The sequence below is a fragment of the Microcaecilia unicolor genome, chromosome 2, assembly GCF_901765095.1.
Source record: "Microcaecilia unicolor chromosome 2, aMicUni1.1, whole genome shotgun sequence".
Classification (NCBI taxonomy): domain Eukaryota; kingdom Metazoa; phylum Chordata; class Amphibia; order Gymnophiona; family Siphonopidae; genus Microcaecilia; species Microcaecilia unicolor.
Window position 1 is genome coordinate 69,902,863 of NC_044032.1, and position 19,565 is coordinate 69,922,427.

A 19,565-nucleotide genomic window follows, 5' to 3' on the forward strand; every position below is an offset into this window, starting at 1 on the left:
CAACCTGCACACACACCGCACCCTCACACCCTCACACACACACACACACACAAATTAACTCTGTGACACATACACACACACACAAAAAAAAGCCACATGCTAGCGCCCGTTTCATTGGTTTCAGAAACGGGCCTTTTTTACTAGTAATAATAATAATAATAATATCAGAAACTTAAGGGGAATGCTGACTAGAATGATGATCTGGTATTTTTAATAGCTGTATGAGAAAGCTATTTTCTCACTAATAAAGGTCGAGATGTGAGGCAAAAATAGAAAGATTTGTTTTCATTATATTTTGTATAGCAGTGTTCTAGTGAAGTAGCATGACCGCAGACCTTTCTGGACAGATACTACTATTGTCACAACTGCCGAAAGTCACTGAAATGCACTCATTTGAGAGCTAGAAGTTTGCAAAGTGCATGCAAGTCCTATGAAGCTGCTCAAAGCTCATAATCAAGATAAAGCTCTCCACAGCAGTGCATTTATCAGCCAGGCACAGGCTGGCAAGCATTCAGTAACTGTCTTTGGCACACTGTCTCTTGCTTCTGTACAAGCAATAATGGCCTCTTACTCTGGCTTTTATGACATGCTGTTTTTATGGGTTTAATTTGTATGATTTCCAGAACAGTGTTTTTTTTCAGTTCCAGGAGTCTTTATCTACTGAGAGTGCACAGAACAGAGAAGCAATGAACAAAATTCTTCAAACTCGAAAGATTATACGCTTGGTTCATCGTCATGTACTTCACTGTTGCCTGGAGACTGCCAATTCCAAGTGTACTGTTCTGGTGGTACTCAGTTAGGAGTAATGTGGAAAATACCTGGCTATCCAAAGCTTTATTAACCTATCAAAAACATTTTTTTAAAATACAATGTCTAAGCATAGTAACGTGTGTATATTGTAACTAAAATGATGTCAAATTATACAGCATTTCAAACAAATATATCAGTTGTAACATATATTGCCTGAACCTCTGACTAGGACATAGGCTCCTAAGATGACTCTCACCAATATATTCCTAAAAAACGTCCAACCCCAATTTTTTATAAAACAGGGTGCACTTATCTCAACATTCAACGACAATTTCTTCCCAATGTGAATTTGTAACTAGTCCAACAACCATATATTGTCTTGAGTCTTGAATCTTGTCTTAACTCCCAAGGGCCAACAAACATCCAAATGCTTGAAAGCAAATAAGTCATGTACAAGTCCTATACACAGTCAAACTTTGTTGATACCACAACGCTGCAAAACTTGAAAAAGAAACTGGAAACATCCCAACATACAGTTGCTGAGTCCAACACGGTCCGTGTTTCGCTATGAACAGCGTCATCAGGGGTCGTATTCCTAAATTCCCCTCTCATAGCTGTGCCCCCTTTTGGGTTGTTCACTATTAGGCACATTTTCCAAAGAGATGGACGTCCATCTTTCAACATAAATCGGAACATAGACGTCCATCTCCCAGAGATGTCCAAATCGGTAGAACTGAAACCCAATTTTGGACGTCTCCAATTGCAGTCCGTCGAAGGACGTCCAAATCTCAGGGGGGCGTATTGGAGGCGTGGTGAAGGCGGGACTTGGGCGTGCCTAAGACTTGGACGTCTTTGAGCCATAATCGAAAAAAGCAGGGACGTCCTAAAGTAAAACTTGGACGTTTTCACCCAGACGTGTTTTTTTTTACGAATAAGGTACAAAAAGGTGCCTGAAATGACCAGATGACCACCGAAGGTAATTGGGGATGACCTCCCATTACTCCCCCAGTGGTCACTAACTCCCTCCCACCCTCAAAAAAACATCTTTAAAAATATTTTGTGCCAGCCTCAGTGTCATACTCAGGCCCATGACAGTGCATGCAGGTCCCTGGAGCAGTTTTAGTGGGTGCAGTGCACTTCAGACGGACGGACCCAGGCCCATCCCCCCACCTGTTACGTTTGTGGAGCAAACAGCGAGCCCTCCAAAACTCCCCACAAACCCACTGTACCTACATATAGGTGACCCTCTTCACCCATAAGGGTTATGGTAGTGGTGTAAAGTTCTGGGTAGTGGGTTTTGGGGGGGGGGGGGTTGGGGGGCTCAGCACACACAGTAAGGGAGCTATGTACCTGGGATCAATTTATGAAGTCCACTGCAGTGCCCCCTAGGGTGCCAGGTTGGCGTCCTGGCATGTCAGGGGGACCAGTACACTACTAATGTTGGCTCCTCCCTCATCCAAACAGCTTGCATTTGGACGTTTTAGACATGGACATCTTTGGTTTCGAAAATTGCCGAAAGTCAAAGACGTCCATGTCTAAGGACGTCCAAATCCATGGACATCCTTGGTATTTTTGAAACAAAAGATGGACGTTCATCTTTTTTCGAAAATACGCTTTTCCCCACCCCCAGATTTGTACGTTTTACAAAGACATCCAAATCCCAACTTGGATGTTTCTTTCGAAAATGCCCCTCCATGGGATTTAGGTACCCAGTGTTACAAAACCACAAAGCCAGACGTGTGCAAATCCCAATTGGTGCTAATTAATGCCAATAACTAGTTGTCCGCATCCAATTATTGATGGTTAACAGCTCATTATCCAATTTAGTTACGTGCACTCAAATCTGGGCACCATATATAGAATTACTCTAAAAGGATATTGCATACCACACTAGCTACTCTATGAAAAATATATTAATAGTGATGCAATTACTGTATGCAGAAAGAACAAAGAAAATACTTGGGCTCTCATGAAAGTTTCAAGAGCATTACAAATTGCTGAACAGGGTCATACCAAAGATCATACTAGCCCGGTATCCTGTGGCTGAGAGTAATAAGCAGCGAGCACTTAGACAATTGTATAAAAAATAGGGAATACATGGGGTTATCTATCTATTATATATATATATCTATTATCTAGCAGTTCAGGGTGAGTCATCAATAGAACAAGAGGCATCCTTGACTGTCACCTTGAATAGCTTGTGATTGCTTTACTGTCCAAGCATTTATCTTATCATTTTTTAACACAGTTACACTGCTTGCTTCACAATATCCTGTGGCACTCAGTTACACAAGTTAATTATGTGTTATGTGAAGATATACTTCCTTTTGTTTGTTTTACAAATGACTGCTTATATCTTTATTGGGTGTCCCATCCTTCTTATATTATGAGATTTAAGAACCCAGTCACTAAAGCCACTGTCAATTAATGCACATTTTAAAAGCCAGTAGATCAGACAAAAATAAGCCAAACTTGGACATGCATATATATACATGTTACATAACATGCAAAATGTGCAAATAGGGTGATAATGGGCTTCTTAATATCACACCTCACATATAGAACCACCACATTTACCAAGGCTTTATTTAATTTATTTTTTTCTTTTTAAAATATTTATAACCTGGACATTTTATAATTCTAAGCAGGGTACAAATAAACATACATAAAACACAGAAAAACCAAAGACATTACAGTACAAACATATTCAAATACCAGAAAATATAACTGTCTTCATTGCACAGCTGCTCAGTTTAAATACAACTAAAAGCTTGCTGAAATAATTCTTTAACTGTTGTTTTTTAAAGATTGAATGCTCTTGATAAATCTTAGGTTGGCAGGTAATGTGTTCCATAATTTTGGTCCCACAGTGTAGAATATAGAGGACCTATATTCCTCCAGTTTTACAAAATGGAAAGAAGGGATAGCCAAAAGATCTTTTGCTGCTGATCTTAATGACCTGGAAGACTGGTACATGTGTAGATTTCATGCAATCATTACAGGTGCGTTATTATTGATGATTTTAAAAATTAGTAATAACATCTTGAAACAGATTCTCCATTCAATGGGAAGCCAATGAAGTTAGTACTGGTGTTATATGTTCAAAACCAGAAATGCCGTCAATAACTCGAGTGGTGGCATTTTGTGCTACCTGCAGGCATCTTAACAATCATTTAAGCAAACCCAACAACCCATTACGCCTTATTAAAAAATAGGATCAAAGTGGTTTACAGAACCTAATAAAATAAACACGGTAAAATTCACCTATCCACATATGTGTGCACAGTACTCTGGTCATTTACATGTGAATATGGAGGCAGCTCTATGACTGGGCACCTCCATTTAGGTTCTCCGAGGCTGCATGGTAGGTGCCTAGTCTATAACAGAACCTAGGCACTTAGATTACTGGTACCAAATACTAGCGTACCATGGTGTTGGTTCACCTAGTCACCCGTCCCAAGGTTCATTGACCCCTGAGGCAGGCCTATGTGCCGAAACATGGCCATGTCGGGTCTCTTTATATGACTGCTACAATAAAGATCCTTGATTTCATGGAATCCTTCTTGCATTTGCCTCACTTTTTTCTAGTTGTAACACCTAACGTTTAGGCACATGCAATTACTCCAGCTCTAGAGATGGCATAAGTATGGGTGCCCAATGCAGCATGGCCACATGTAACTGACAATATCCTGTTAGGTATCTGTATAAATGGGAGCTTCGCCGAAATCCCACCCATGTTCCATCCATGTGAATGTCCCTCTTGCAAATATAGGATATGTAAGTTAAGTGGATATTTGCAGAATAGCAGTTAGGCACCCTGATATCACTTACACAGTAACGTGTTCATATACCCGAGTTAAGTGCTAGTATTCTAGACATTCATGTGCGTAACACATGCCTAAATGTGAGTGCCTAGGCTATGTCCTTTTTGAATTATGAACTCTCCAGGGAGCAAGAAAGGAAAGAAAGAAGAGATTGATGCATGGGGCAGAGAGATGTGAGGTGGGGTGGGACTGGATTTTGGAATAATAAGAGAGAAGGAATGGCGGGCAAAAGAGAGGGGAAACTGAGGGTACAGATGTTGAGTTTGAAGTGGCAGGGGGAAGAGAGAAGGTAATAGGGTGGGAGCAGGATGGAAACAGAAAGAGAAGTGGGGGGGGGGGGGAAAAGGAGGGGGAGAGAGAAGGGCGAAGGGGTGGAAGGCAGAATAAGGAAATTGGAGGAGTAACCTAGTGGTTAGAGAAGTGGGCTGAGAACCAGGGAAGCCCAGTTCAAATCACGTTGTTGATCCTTGTGATCTTGGGCAAGTCACTTAACCCTCTATTGCCTCAGTTACAACCTTAGATTGTGAGCTCTTCAAGGACAGGGAAATACCTATTGTACTAAACTGCTGCAATAGCTTTTTTAAGACATTAAATAAATAAGTTTGAGGCACAAGAATAGAAGAGAAAAGGGAGGGTTACAGCAGACAGGAGGAGAAGCGAAGGTAATGGGGAGTATACGAAGATAGGGGTAGAGACAGGAGGTAAACAGACATCACGATAAGGGACAGAGGATTATGAGATGAAGGGATGGGAGACAAAAATGAGGGGAAGCACAAGGGGTGAGAGAGAGAGAGAGAGAGAGAGAGAGAGAGAGAGGAGGAATCTGTTGGGCAGAGTATGCAGAAGGAACAAGTATTTTAAGGGATAAGGGTGGTGTTTTTATAGGGATGGAAGATGTTTTATTGGGGCCACTGAGTTTCTCTTCTCTTCATACAAGGCGGGAATTGTTATGTTGAGGCTGCCAAGACTTTCTTGTTTTAGTTGGAGTACAAGGTGTAGTGTTATGGCTGCTGAGCTCCTCTTGTTGTTTTAGTGGGAGTGGATGTGGGGTCTTAGGGCCGCTGAGCTCCTCTTGTTGTTTTAGTTGGAGTGGGAGCTGTGGTGTTATGGCTGCTGCTGCTTGGCTACTCTTGTTCTTTTAGTTGGGAGTGGGATGTGTGGTGTTATGGCTGCTGAGCTCCTCTTCTTAGTTTTAGTTGGAGTGGGAGGTGTGATGGTTATGGCTACTGAGTTCCTCTTGTTGTTTGGCACATTTACTGAATCCCCTACTATAAATGTCACCACACACCACTGGGAGAGGGCCTTTCCCAAAGAAAAGGTCCCCTATTTCCTGCAGACTTCAAAGTTTCCTCTGTGGCCTGCTGACCCTTCTTGTACCCCTCCCCAATAAATTATGGACTATATTCTATATATGGCACCTGAAAAATCGGTGCCGAAAATATTTCCGTCTAGTTGTATTCTGTAAACAGCACCTAGATTTAGGCACCCGCCAATTCCACCCCATGGCCATAGCTCTATTTTGGCAGTGTGCATTAGAATTTACAGGCACCACTTTACAGAATACGCTTAGCAAGTTGTGCATGTAAATTCTAATTAATGCCAATTAGTGTCAATAGGTACTTGTTAAGTGGAAATTATTGGTGCTGATTGACTTGTTAAGTAATTAAATTGCATGCGAATAGATTCCTGGGGTATGAGGGCAAATCTATAACAATATGCCTACATTTAGGTGCCTAAAGGGTGCCCATGTGATACCTATTCTATAAAGGAAAGGAGGTGCCTACTTTCCTTTATAGATTGCTAGCGTAACAGGTAAAATACATGTCTAAATGCCAGAGATGTGTGCATAATATATGCTATCAATTATGCAAGTAAAGGTGAGTCCCACCCATGCTGTCCCCAGACTCCACTCTTATGTATACCTACGTGTCAAATACGCGCTATGTAAGATATGTACAAAATTTACAGAACAGTACTTAAACGGATTTTTGGCATACATGCAGCATTGCGGTATACCTCAAGGATCCCCTTTATCCCCGATCCTCTTCAATCTTATGATGATCCCCCTAGCCAAAGCTTTATTCAGGCATGGTCTCAACCCTTTCATTTATGCCGATGATGTCACCATATTCATTCCCTTTAAATCTAATAGAAAACTCTGACAAAATATCCTTGGGCATGAACATCTTAACCTCTTGGGCTAACGCTTTTATGATGAAAATGAACAAAGAGAAAACACAATGCCTAATCCTCTCATCTCAACACTCCGCGCTCCTCCCAACTAATCTTAACACTTCCGACATCACAATCCCCATATCTGACAACCTGAAAATCCTTGGAGTGACATTAGACAACCATCTCTCGCTTGAAAGTCACGCAAAATCCACTACAAAGAAAATGTTCAACATGATGTGGATACTGAAACAAATAAAACCATATCTTCCCCTGAAAACATTCCGGAGCTTGGTGCAATCCACGGTACTTACCCACGCCGACTACTGTAATAGTATTTTCTTAGGATGCAAGACCCAGATCCTGAAAAAACTTCAGACTGCCCAAAATACAGCAGCATGACTCATTTTTGGCAAACCACGATTTGAATGCGCAACACCTCTTTGTGTAAAACTTCACTGGCTCCCCATCAGAGAAAGAATCATCTTCAAGGTCCACACATTAATCCACAAGATTATCCACGGTGAATGTCCAGGTTATATGCTCAATCTGATTGACCTTCCCACCAGAAACAGTCTGAAACTTCATGTACTTACCTCAACCTACATTACCCCAATTGTAAATGAGTCAAGTACAAAACTTACTATGGATCCAACTTCTCCTTTTTAGGCAGCCAACTCTAGAATGCCCTTCCCAGATCCATCCGATCAATCAGCGACTATCTACCCTTCTGGAGGTCACTAAAAACCCATCTGTTCAAGCAAGCTTACCCAAATGACCCAAACTAATCCTATGAACCCATCTACCTAACACATATCCAGGAGACTACGACAATGGCCCAGACTACATCGCTTACCAAATTTCCCTATGCTTGTCCCGTATCCCATCCCGCCTCCTCTAACCCTCCTCCAATGCTCACCTACCCCTTGCTCATACCTCTCTACTCCTTTCACCCTTGCCCATCTCTACCTACATATCTCTTTATTATTCTGCTTTAGTTAACCTATTTTCTCTTTATCAATTCTCTGTAATCCATATTATTATGTAAGCCGCATTGAACCTGCTTTGAGTGGGAAAACGTGGGGTACAAATGTAATAATAAATAAATAAATAAAATTCTTTTAAAAAACTTATTTATGCAATTTCAAATAATCACAATGAAAAACTTTGTACATAAAAATTTGCCATACATTATACAAAAAGAATTACAAGGAAAAAAAGCTATAATCAGAGAAGCATAGCAACTAATAATATAATGGCTTAAGTAGTCCACTAATATTGGGGCATGACCACGAGCGCATGCGAGGCTGTAATCATAAAGAATAAAAGGAACAAAGAAACAGCAGGAACTTGCATCATACTTAAAACATCCCTTTCTAACATTAGATCCTCATCTAGCTAAGAGTTGCTTGTCCTTCCAGAAAGCGACATAATTGAATGGTTCAGCAAAGTGATACACAGCATTATTAAAGTATACAACACACTTACAAGGAAATCTTAACTGTTACCTTGCCCCCAATGCTAACACGTCCTGCCTCATAAGAAGAAGTTTTTTCCTCCTCGCTTGTGTCCATCTGGAGACATCTGGAAATATAAGCAACCTCTTTCCCAAGAAGATAATAGAAGAAACCTGCCTAAGATATAATCTTAGTGTAACTCATGATTGTTAAACATCATAATGGAGTGAGCCCCGGGTAGCAGGTCATTAAGGGAGTAACTGGAGGACCTTGGGAGGAGCTCAGAAGGATTTTGTCTCTGGTTCTGTCTCTTCACAGAATAACTAGGCTCTGGGTTGCTGGAGTTCTGTGTTACTGATAGCTCCCTACCAGATGACCCAGTACAGTTAAGGGGGGGGGGGGGGGGGTCCTGAGGTGCTGTAACCAACAGATTTGAAGTTATAGACTGTGAACTGTTACATTGCCATCAGTCAACTGAGGAACCCGAACTCGGTGGATTGGGGAGTCCAGCTGTAACCGGGGCTCAGGTGGAGTGTGGTCTACCCCTGGCTGAGGCAAGACCTTCGGGTTGGCAGCCCGAGGGGAGAAGACAGTTGCGTTGAGCCTAGCCCGGATTATATTGAAGTACATCGTGAGAGTGAAATATGATCTGGGTTCCAGTTATACTGCGGGACTAGCATGAGGGTTATGTACATGTGCTAACCTAGTAATGAATTATTACCGTAATCATCTTGAAGCAATTATGAATTACATTTGAACTGTCTGAAGATCAATGCAGTGAAACCATCAGTTAAGTTGTTAATAAATGTTCCAGTTCTTTTTGATCCTCTGAGTGTCATATGGTTCCTGAGTGAATGAGCTGACGGGACCAGAGTGAGTAAGTGACAAACAAGCAGTGCCTCTCAAGCCCTCTTATAACCCGGGATAGCAAGTTTCATTTGTGCCCTTCTTTATCTTGGAAGGGCGCGAATGAAACCATATATGCCAGTATTCTAATTAATTATGTGAGTATTTGATAAATAACAATGGCATAGCCATGGGTAGGCCTGATTGAGCACAGGCCCACCCATTTTGAACTCAGGCCCCATCCGGCAGTGGCACTACTGCTATGATGTGGCTGATAGGAATCCCCAAGCTTTGCCAGCTAAAGACTCTTTGCATCTCTTTCTCCCCTCCCTCAGGCAATCAGGAGTCTCTTAACTGCCCCCCTCCCACAACACTCCCTGGTACTTTTTAAATCCTTCAGTTCTTCACGGGCAATGAGCAGTGACTTTTATCCATTGCTCACATCAGCCCCAAGCCTTCCCTCTGTTACAACTTCCTGTTTGTGGGGCTATGAAGTCATGTCGGAGGGAAGGCTTGGGGCTGCCGGCAAAGAAATGAAGGATTTTAAAGGTACCTAGGGGCTGTGTGAGGGAGAGATATCGGGTAAGAAACGGGGTTCTTATGGCTCTCCCACTCTGGGCTCAGGCCCGCCCAAAACTGGGTGTCTGGCTACGCCCCTGATGCATAAATGTACCCACTTTATAGAATTTCCATCTATGGAAATAATCTTATAAGACATTTCTGCACATAAATCTATGTTTTAATGAAATTGCTCATTGTTTATAGAACAAATTCCATAAATAGCGTTGAGAAATTGGCACTGAAAAAAACCTGTGCTAAGCGCTATTCTATAAATGGTGCTGAAAGTTAGGCGCCGATTATAGAATATGCTTAGCGCCAGGATCGGTGCCTAACTTTAGACGCAACAATTTAAACCCTAGTGTAAATCCTTGTGTGAAAATCAGTCATGGATCCCCCTTATTCTATAACAGCGCACATAAATTGTAGGAATGCTCCTGAACCACCCATGACCCTCTGCCCCCTTTTTGAAGCCGTGCGTAAAATTTCTACACGGATCCTTGTAACTAAAAATGCATGTGTAGATTTCAATTAATGCCAATTTGTGACAAAAATTAATTATTAGCACTAAATTATCAGTGCTAATTGGCTCATTATTCAATTAAATCATGCAAGTAAATTGTACGCACACCCAAATTTGCAGGTGCAATTGTAAGCACCACTTATAGAATTTTGGGATATATGCAGTGCTCTTTTTCTAGTGAAAAATGTGCCTGTACTCAATTGCCAGGCCACCCTTCAAGGGTGGGGTGATCACTGAGGGACCCTCCCCACAATAGCCAGGCCCCCTGCAACCAGTCACAGAACCTATGACAAGGCAGAATTAGTGTGTAGACCCTGAGCTCTTTCATTAAAACGTGGGAACCATGGGTCAATTTTAGCAGACAATGGAAAAGGTGCTGGTACTCAGTACCCCAAAGTACCCCCTCAAAAAAAGCCCTGGATATATGTCTGAGATTATGCAAGAATATACATTGTGTGTGTGTGTGTGTTTCTTTGACCTACTACTACTACTACTTATCATTTCTATAGCACTACTAAGCAGATGTGTTCCTGGGGGCGGGGGGGGGGGGGGTATTTGGGCAGGGTATTTGCATAAGTGTGTAAAATAAAACAGAAAAGTCGTGCATGCTTCTCAGCAACTCTAACTTTGTGCTGGAGCTTCCTGAGGGTTTATTTTATAAAAAAAACATATGCACACAATTTCTCTTTATAAAATAGGCATAACTTATTCATATATCTGCCAAATGAGTTAGCTAGCCTTTTACAACATTACCTTCCAAGAGGGAGATTTTTAAAAAACATTTACTGTCTATAAATACTAACCGGCCAATATTCAGTACTATTTAACTGGTCAGGAATTGCTCCTGACTGGTTAAACAGCACTTAGGGGTCCTTGTACTAAGGTGCAATGAAAGTGGCCTGCACTGGTATAGATGCATGCATTGGACTCGCGCAAGTTCATTTTTCAGTGCACCTGCAAAAAAGGCAAAATAAAAATTGGCATACGTCCATTTTGGGTTTGAGACCTTACCGTCACCCACTGGCAAAGTAAAAATTGGCGCGTGTCCATTTTGGGCATGAGACCTTACCGCGTTAACCGGGTGGTAATGGTCTATGTGCATAAAATGCTGATTACCAGCAGATTAGCACCGCGCGCCAGAAAATAAAATATATTTTCCATCGAACTCAGTGGATATGCGTAAAAAATGATATTACCGCCTGGGCCATGCGGTAGCCGGACGGTAGTTCAAAACTGACACACATGGAGGAGCATAATCGACCGGTCACCCAAGTTTTCCTGAGGGCGTCCCCGCAAAGGGGCAATTAAACCCGTATTATCGAAACAAGATAGGCGGCCATCTTTTGTTTCGATAATACGGTCGGGGACACCCAAAGCTCAACATTTAGGTCGACCTTAGAGATGGTCAACCCTAGAGATGGTCGTCCCCGATTTTCGGCGATAATGGAAACTGAGAACACCCATCTCAGAAACGACCAAATCCAAGCCATTTGGTCATGGGAGGAGCCAGCATTCGTAGTGCACTGCTCTCCCTCACATGCCAGGACACCAACCGGGCACCCTAGGTGGCACTGCAGTGGACTTCAGAAAAAGCTCCCAAGTGCATAGCTCCCTAACCTTGTGTGCTGAGCCCCCCCAACCCCACAACTGTACACCACTACCATAGCCCTTAGGGATGAAGGGGAGCACCTAGATGTGGGTACAGTGGGTTTGTGGTAGGTTTTGGAGGGCTCACATTTACCACCACAAGTTTAACAGGTAGGGGGGATGGGCCTGGGTCCACCTGCCTGAAGTGCACTGCAGTACCCACTAAAACTGCTCCAGGGACCTGCATACTGCTGTCATAGAGCTGGGTATGATATTTGAGGCTGGCATAGAGGCTGGAAAAAATATTAATTTTTTTTTAGGGTGGGAGGGGGTTAGTGACCACTGGGGGAGTAGGGGGAGGTCATCCCCGATTCCCTCCGTTGTTCATCTGGTCATTTAGGGCACATTTTGAGTGGCTTGGTCGTAAAAAAAAAAGGACCAAGTAAAGTCGGCCAAGTGTTCGTCAGGGATGCTTCTTTTTTCCAATATCGGCCGAGGACGCCCATGTATTAAGCACGCCCCAGTCCCGCCTTCGCTATGCTTCTGACACCCCCCCGTGAACTTTGGTCGTCCCCACGATGGAAAGCAGTTCAGGATACCCAAAATCAGCTTGTGATTATGCCGATTTGGGCGACCCTGGGAGAAGGGCGCCCATCTCCCGATTTGTGTCGAAAGATGGGCGCCCTTCTCTTTTGAAAATAAGCCTGATAGGCGCATACACAGCTTAATAAAAGGGCCCCTTAACCAGCTATGCCCCAATATTCAGTGCGAGATAGCTTGTTATCGCCACTGAATATTACCACTTAGTGGCTAACCAGCTATATCGCGCAATATAACCGGCTAGCTGCGAATATTCAGAGCGTCGTTGGCTAAGTTTGGTGGCCAAATCAGACCAAATGGCAGGCCTATCTTTCACCACTATAAGCTTAACTGAACAGCGCTAAATATTAACTTGGCTCGTTAAGTTTAAATTGGCCCAACCCCCCCCCCAAAGCCACGGATATTCAATGCTGGTCACTGGAAGCACCAATCATAGGACTTAGTCGACCTCCTTCCCACGAGCTGAATACCGGCTGGTAAATTGCCATTTGAACACAGCTCATCTTGTGTGGGGTTAAACATATGTTTCACTTTTAAATTGCTTAGGGGGAAATAACCGCAGAGAGCTGTATCTACTTTCACCAACTAAAGCCACACATGTAGCTCTTACGATATTAATATGCACTGTAGTAATGCCTGCACTAATTCCCCGCTCCCCCACCCCAGAGTAAATTCATTATGGAGCAAGGTGCATCCTTTATTGCTGTTATTAATGAATGGCAGTTAATCACATTCTATGAAACCTTTGACTCATGCATAGTGGGCAATCTTGAAACAGCTCTTTACTTTAGAGAACAGCTATTTATATGGGTAAATGATTTTTGAGAATTATCTGAGGACAAGTTTCAAAGCCATTTGCCCAGGTAACTAGCAAACCAGTGCAAACCGAACTGTCTCTTAAGTGCCCTTCTCTATTTGGCTGAAAGTACATTCAGGCTTCCACAGCATGCATACTTTTAACCCTGGACATATTTAGCTTCAGGGAATAAAGCAATACATGCAAATTCAGTTTTCAAATGTACATGTGCTATTTTGTCCCTGCTTAGCTGCTTGAACAAATAGATATATTTTTATGATGTTAGCTGCTTCCCTCTTTAAAACATGCCCACAGAGACATCCAACAGATTAGTGAGACACAGAAGTGAGAGCTTGCTTGCGTTTATATACAAATCATGTTGACTCTACCCCCACATATCATATTTACTCGTGATGCTATATTTATAACCTTCTACACTTCCCTGCATAAACTAGATAGAGAATTGCATAGGGACAGAGATCTAACCTGCCCCCTCCCTTCCCCATGGGGAATCAAACCCGTCCCCATGAGAATCTAACCCCTGTCCCTGCCACAAGTAATCTTCTCCATTCCCACCCCAGGCCCACCCAGCCCTGCCCCTGTTGCACCATTGCACTGCATCACACCTCGCTGCACAGTCACCTTGACCACCCCCCCCCCCCCAAGAAAGCCAGATTCTATCAATACTGTTAAAAGTAACATAAATGCATTTTCTTTCATACTCTGCTAAATAAATATTTATTTTTAATGCGAATTTTCAAAAAAAGCAAACATCCGTGAGCAACATGTCCCCGTTTCCTTTCCCCCCCATCCATAAGTAGCATGTCCCCCTCTCCTCTGCAACCCCTTCTATTTCATGTGCTATATTTCCCCTTTTCCCTTCCTCCCTCTCCATGTATGTCCCCCTTACCAAAAATTATTCCAGCTCCCTCCCTCTCTTTTTATAGCCCCCTCGCTCCCTCTTACCCACATCCCCCCCCCCCATGCATGACTCTATCAGCAAATGGTAAAAGATGGATACAGTGGGATCCCTGAGATCCTCCTGGATCCTCCCAGAAAACCTTTAAATGTCCATCTTTTCTTGCACAAATGTTGAGATACGGACATTTAACATATATTCTCCATTTTTTTTAAAGTGTTCCCTCACATACCTCTGTATATCCTGGTGGTCTAGTGTGGCAGTAAAGATCCCCACTCTTTCCTGCCCACTGCCGCTGATCCTCTCTCTGCAACTGTTTCTTTAAAATGGCTGCCACTGCTTGAAGTCTCAGCAGCCATTTTAATGAAACAGCTGCAGAGAGAGGATTGGCGGCAGAGAGCAGAAAAGAGTGGGGATCTTTCCAGCCCCTCTAGACCATCAATCAGGATATACACAGGTATGCTCAGAGAGGGCACCCGGGGCTGGAGAGGAGGGGAAATGTCACTTGATTCGTCTATGCTTTCGCAGGATCCCCGCAGACCTGGGTCTGTCCTCGCAGGAACCCGTGGGATTCCCGCTACCCTCGTTCCTGTGTAGCTCTCTAAAACTGGAATGTTTTCATCTACATGGCAGATTTACAAAATTCAAACAAATAGTTTGTGCTTAGTTTTGAAACCTTTGGGGCCCATATTCAGACCACAGGAGGCAGCCCGGCTAACTCCCATGGTCGACGGCGACCCCGGAAATTCAAATTCAGAACACAGCTGCTAGACTAATATACAGATTGAATAGATATACTAGTGTTTCAACTCATCTAAACAAGCTGCACTGGCTTCCCATAGCAGAAAGAATCAGGTTCAAAGCTGCTTGTTTAGTTTTTCAAATCCTACAGGGCTTCACCTCTGAACTGCTAAGACCGCTTTGCTATGTCTGATCCAGTCTAACTGACTGAAACAACAACTGATGCTAATACCATTCCAAAAGACAATTAGAAATCAGAAGATTTTCAGTTCTCTATTCCCCATTCATTGAGTCAAAATATGGAACTCTCTACCTATTTCCATCAGAACAGAAAACAGCTACCTCATCTTCAGGAAGAGGCTAAAAACCTTTCTCTTCCCAAATACTTTATTGTTTCTTTGTAAGACACATTGAACTTGAGTCTACCTTGGGCTAATGTGGGTATAAATGTAATGAATGAATGAATGAAAAATTACTAACTAACTAACTAACACTCCAACTACATCCTAGTACCATCCATTATCCTTTCCTTAATGTTTTTAGTCTCATGCATTAATCCAATGGTCTCTAATGTTTCTCAAACCTCACACTAACACTCTTTGCTTTTGCTCACCTAGAATGTAAACCACACTGAACCTTGGAAAGGGGATATTAGCGGTATACAAGAATTGATTTAAATTGAATTGAACTGAATCTGACTTGAAAGGTGTTGGCTGCTACGAACATAGCCAGTTAAGCTGATATTCATCAGCTGACCAGCTAAGTTATAGTGGCCAAAGATAGACCTGCTATTTATGCAGTGCTTTTTTTGTAGAAAAAAAGGTGCCGGTACTCATTATGGGCGGGGTCACCACATATGGCTCCACCCCTATGATAGCCACACCCACATTAACCACACCCACTATACCAGCCATGGCGCATATAAACAGACATCATTGAAAATATTATAGTACTATATGGACTTAGGAAAAATCCACAATTCCAGGAACAACATGTATAGAATGTTTGTACATTTGGGAAGCTTGCCAGGTGCCCTTGGCCTGGATTGGCCGCTGTTGTGGACAGGATGCTGGGCTCGATGGACCCTTGGTCTTTTCCCAGTGTGGCATTACTTATGTACTTATGATTTTTTTCATTATAAATAATCTCTGTAAGCTCTTACAGCTCCAGTATACCCAGTGCAAAATAAGACAGCCAATGTAAATTCTCAAATTGGACATAATTACAAACACTAAAATGAAAATAAAATGATTTTTTTTCTACCTTTGTTGTCTGGTGACTGTTTTTCTTTCCATATTGGTCCCATTCTGTGATTCTGCTTTCTTTTCTTTTCGCTTAACTCTTCTGTGCCATTTGTCATTTTTGTCTCCTTTTTCTTTGCTTTCTTCAATATTTTTCAGGCTCTCTCTCTGTCCAGATTTAATTCATTCTTACTATCCATTCTTTAATGTCCTTCATCTACCTGTGGCTTTTCATCTTTTCCTCACCCTTGTTCTCCCCATGCCCCTTCCTCTTATTCTCCAGTCTTTCTCTATTCCCCTTTTCCATCCAGCAGCTCTGCTTTCTCTCCCCATCCTTCCAGTGTCTCCCCTATTTCTTTCTGCATTCTTCCATCCAGCATCTTCCCTCTCTCTCTCCCCATCCTTCCATCTGTTTTCCCCCTCTCTCTCCCCATCCTTCCATCTGTTTTCCCTCTCTCTTTCCCCAATCCTTCCATCTGTTTTTCCCTCTCTCCCCAATCCTTCCCTCTGTTGTTTTCCCTTTCTCTCTCTCCCCAATCCTTCCGTTTTCCCTCTCTCTCTATCCCCATCCTTCCATCTGTTTTCCCCTCTCCCCAATCCTTCCATCTGTTTTTCCCTCTCTCTCCCCAATCCTTCCATGTTTTCCCCTCTCTCTCCCCAATCCTTCCCTGTTGTTTTCCCTCTTTCTCTCTCTCCCCAATCCTTCACTCTGTTGTTTTCCCTCTCTCTCCCCAATCCTTCCCTCTGTTGGTTTCCCTCTTTCTCTCTCTCCCCCAATCCTTCCCTCTGTTGGTTTCCCTCTTTCTCTCTCTCCCCCAATCCTTCCCTCTGTTGGTTTCCCTCTTTCTCTCTCTCCCCAATCCTTCCCTCTCCCTGCCAAGTTTGGCGCGAACGGCGCGAAGACGCGACGCACGCGGCACCAGCCCCTATTTCCGGCCGCTGCTGCTTCTCCTGTTGTTGAGCAGCAGCGGCCGCTACACAAAGAAAAAGAAGATTAAAAAAAAATTGAAACCTGGCTGAAACGCGGCACCCCGGCACTGTAGACAGCCATTAGGCATTGGCTGTTGCCCCGCAACCGCTCCTCCTCTTGCCTCTACGTCACTGCCCCTGGAGGAAGACCCCGGAGGAGCGCAGTGACGTAGAGGCAAGAGGAGGAGCGGTTGCGGGGCAACAGCCAATGCCTAATGGCTGTCTACAGTGCCGGGGTGCCGCGTTTCAGCCAGGTTTCAATTTTTTAAAAAATCTTTTTCTTTGTGTAGCGGCCGCTGCTGCTCAACAGGAGAAGCAGCAGCGGCCGGAAATGGGGGCTGGCACTGCGTGCGGGACATGGACTCACAGGGCGGGGGGAGCAAAAAAAAAAGGTGCCGGTACGCCGTACCGTTGCGTACCGGCACAAAAAAAGCACTGTATTTATGTAGCTCTATTTGTCTGCTAAACTTAGCCGGTCAAGTGATGAATTTTGACACTAACCAGCTATGTTGCACGACATAGCCGGTGACTGGGCTAGCTGCTAAATGCTAATATTCAACCGAGATAGCTGGCCGGTTAAAAAGCACTGGTTTGTGCTTAACCAAGTTTTATTTGTAGTTGCAGTAATATAGTTTATTTGTTTGGCAAAGTTTCTTTTGATGTTAGCAAGTGCTAGTAATACAGACTGAGGGGTTGATGCAGAATGCCATGCAGTAGAGCTGCATGCCGATGACTGAGAACGTGGCTTCTACTGTGAAATTACTGTGAAACTATACCACATCGTTGTAATCATTGAGTATGCACACTACTGCTGTGTTAAAAAGTGTGTGCTGTCAGAAAAACAAAAGCCAAAACCAACAAACAGTGGATCCAAAAGAGTCCTCTCACAAATGGTGTTTTCCTAAACAAGGTTTTTTATTCTGAATCAATAAAAACAACCCGACATGAATCGTGTTTCGGCCGTAAAGGCCTGCGTCAGGGTTAAGGTTATCTGACTTGCCCAGAGTCACAAGGAGCTGCAGTGGGAAACGAACTCAGTTCCCCAGGATCAAAGTCCATTGCACTAACCACTAGGCTACTCCTCCACAAGTGAATAAGGGTTAGGAGTTAAAAGCAGCATCAAAAAGGTGGGCTTTTAGCTTAGATTTGAAGACGGCCAGAGATGGAGCTTGACGTACCGTCTCAGGAAGTCTATTCCAGGCATATGGTGCAGCAAGATAAAAGGAACGGAGTCTGGAGTTAGCGGTGGAGGAGAAAGGTGCAGATAAGAGAGATTTATCCAGTGAACAGAGTTCCCGGGGAGGAATGTAGGGAGAGATGAGAGTGGAGAGGTACTGAGGAGCTGCAGAGTGAATGCACTTATAAGTCAATAAGAGGAGTCTAAACATAATGTGGTCAGATTTGTACACCATTTGTGTATGCCAAAGACACATGCACAAATTAATTGAATCACAAGCCCTTAACTACCAATAACTGAATGCTAACAACCAATTATTGATGTTAATTGGCATGGAATAAAATTTGTGCGCGCACCTGGCTGCAAGCTATGCTATAAGGCATGGCTGGCGCCTGACTCTACTAGTGTGTAACTCAAAAGGAGGTGTGGCCATCAGTGTGTCAAGGGTGTTCCAAAAATTTACACGCATAGTTTACAGCCTCGGCACACCTAACTTGTGTGCCAGCATTTATGCCAGGTTTCACCACGTGTAAGTCTAGCACCTAAAGTTAGATGTGGGTTTAGGGAGCTATGCACTATTCTATAAAGGGCCTGTGCCCTTTACAGAATAGCACTTACCCTTGAATTCCATACATTGCACCTCTAGTGTTCTGTGCCACAATCCAAGTTTATTCTAGAACAATGTGTGTAACTTAATTGACTTAACAGGCTAATCAGCATTGCTAACAGATCTTATTTATTTAAATTTTGCTCACACCTTTTTCAGTACTAGCTCAAGGTGAGTTACAGTCAGGTACACTGGATATTTCTCTGTCCCAGCAGGGTTCACAATCTAATTTTATACCTGAGGCAATGGAGGGTTAAGTGACTTGCCCAAGATCACAAGGAGCAGCAGTGGGATTTGAACTGGCCACCTCTGGATTACAAGACCTGTGCTCTAACCACTTGGCCACTCCTCCACTCCAGCAATAATGAGTACTAATTGGCAATAATTAGAATTTACACACACAACTCGCTAAGCATAATCTGTAACACACTGCACTTACTAATGTGTGCAGCCAAAAAGGGCCGTGGATATGGGTGGGGAAATGGGCGGTTTGTGTGCGTTTCAAAATTTGCATGCAGTTATAGAATATGCCCCTGTGTGCCTAAATCTATATGCAGGGATTTATGCCACATCTTGAAAACCTGACTGGGTTGTGGCCCTTGAGGACTGCGGTTGCCCATCCCTGTATCAAACAGATATATAGAACAATGAAAAGATACATATATATGCATACATTTAGCCAAGATAATAAATCAATGTTGCACCTAACACATTTTATACAGGTTATAATAATTTTTATCATGCAAGCACTGTGTTATGCTCTGCTGGGTTAGAGATGATTCATGGACCAAGGCAACT

The 19,565-nt window shown here is 43.2% G+C and overlaps 1 protein-coding gene across 3 annotated transcripts in view; it reads right to left on the reverse strand.

The window, feature by feature from the left end:
- Nucleotides 1-19,565, reverse strand: part of PRLR (prolactin receptor) — a 291,254-nt gene that overhangs the window by 93,761 nt on the left and 177,928 nt on the right. The gene's annotated exons all lie outside the window — the stretch shown is intronic.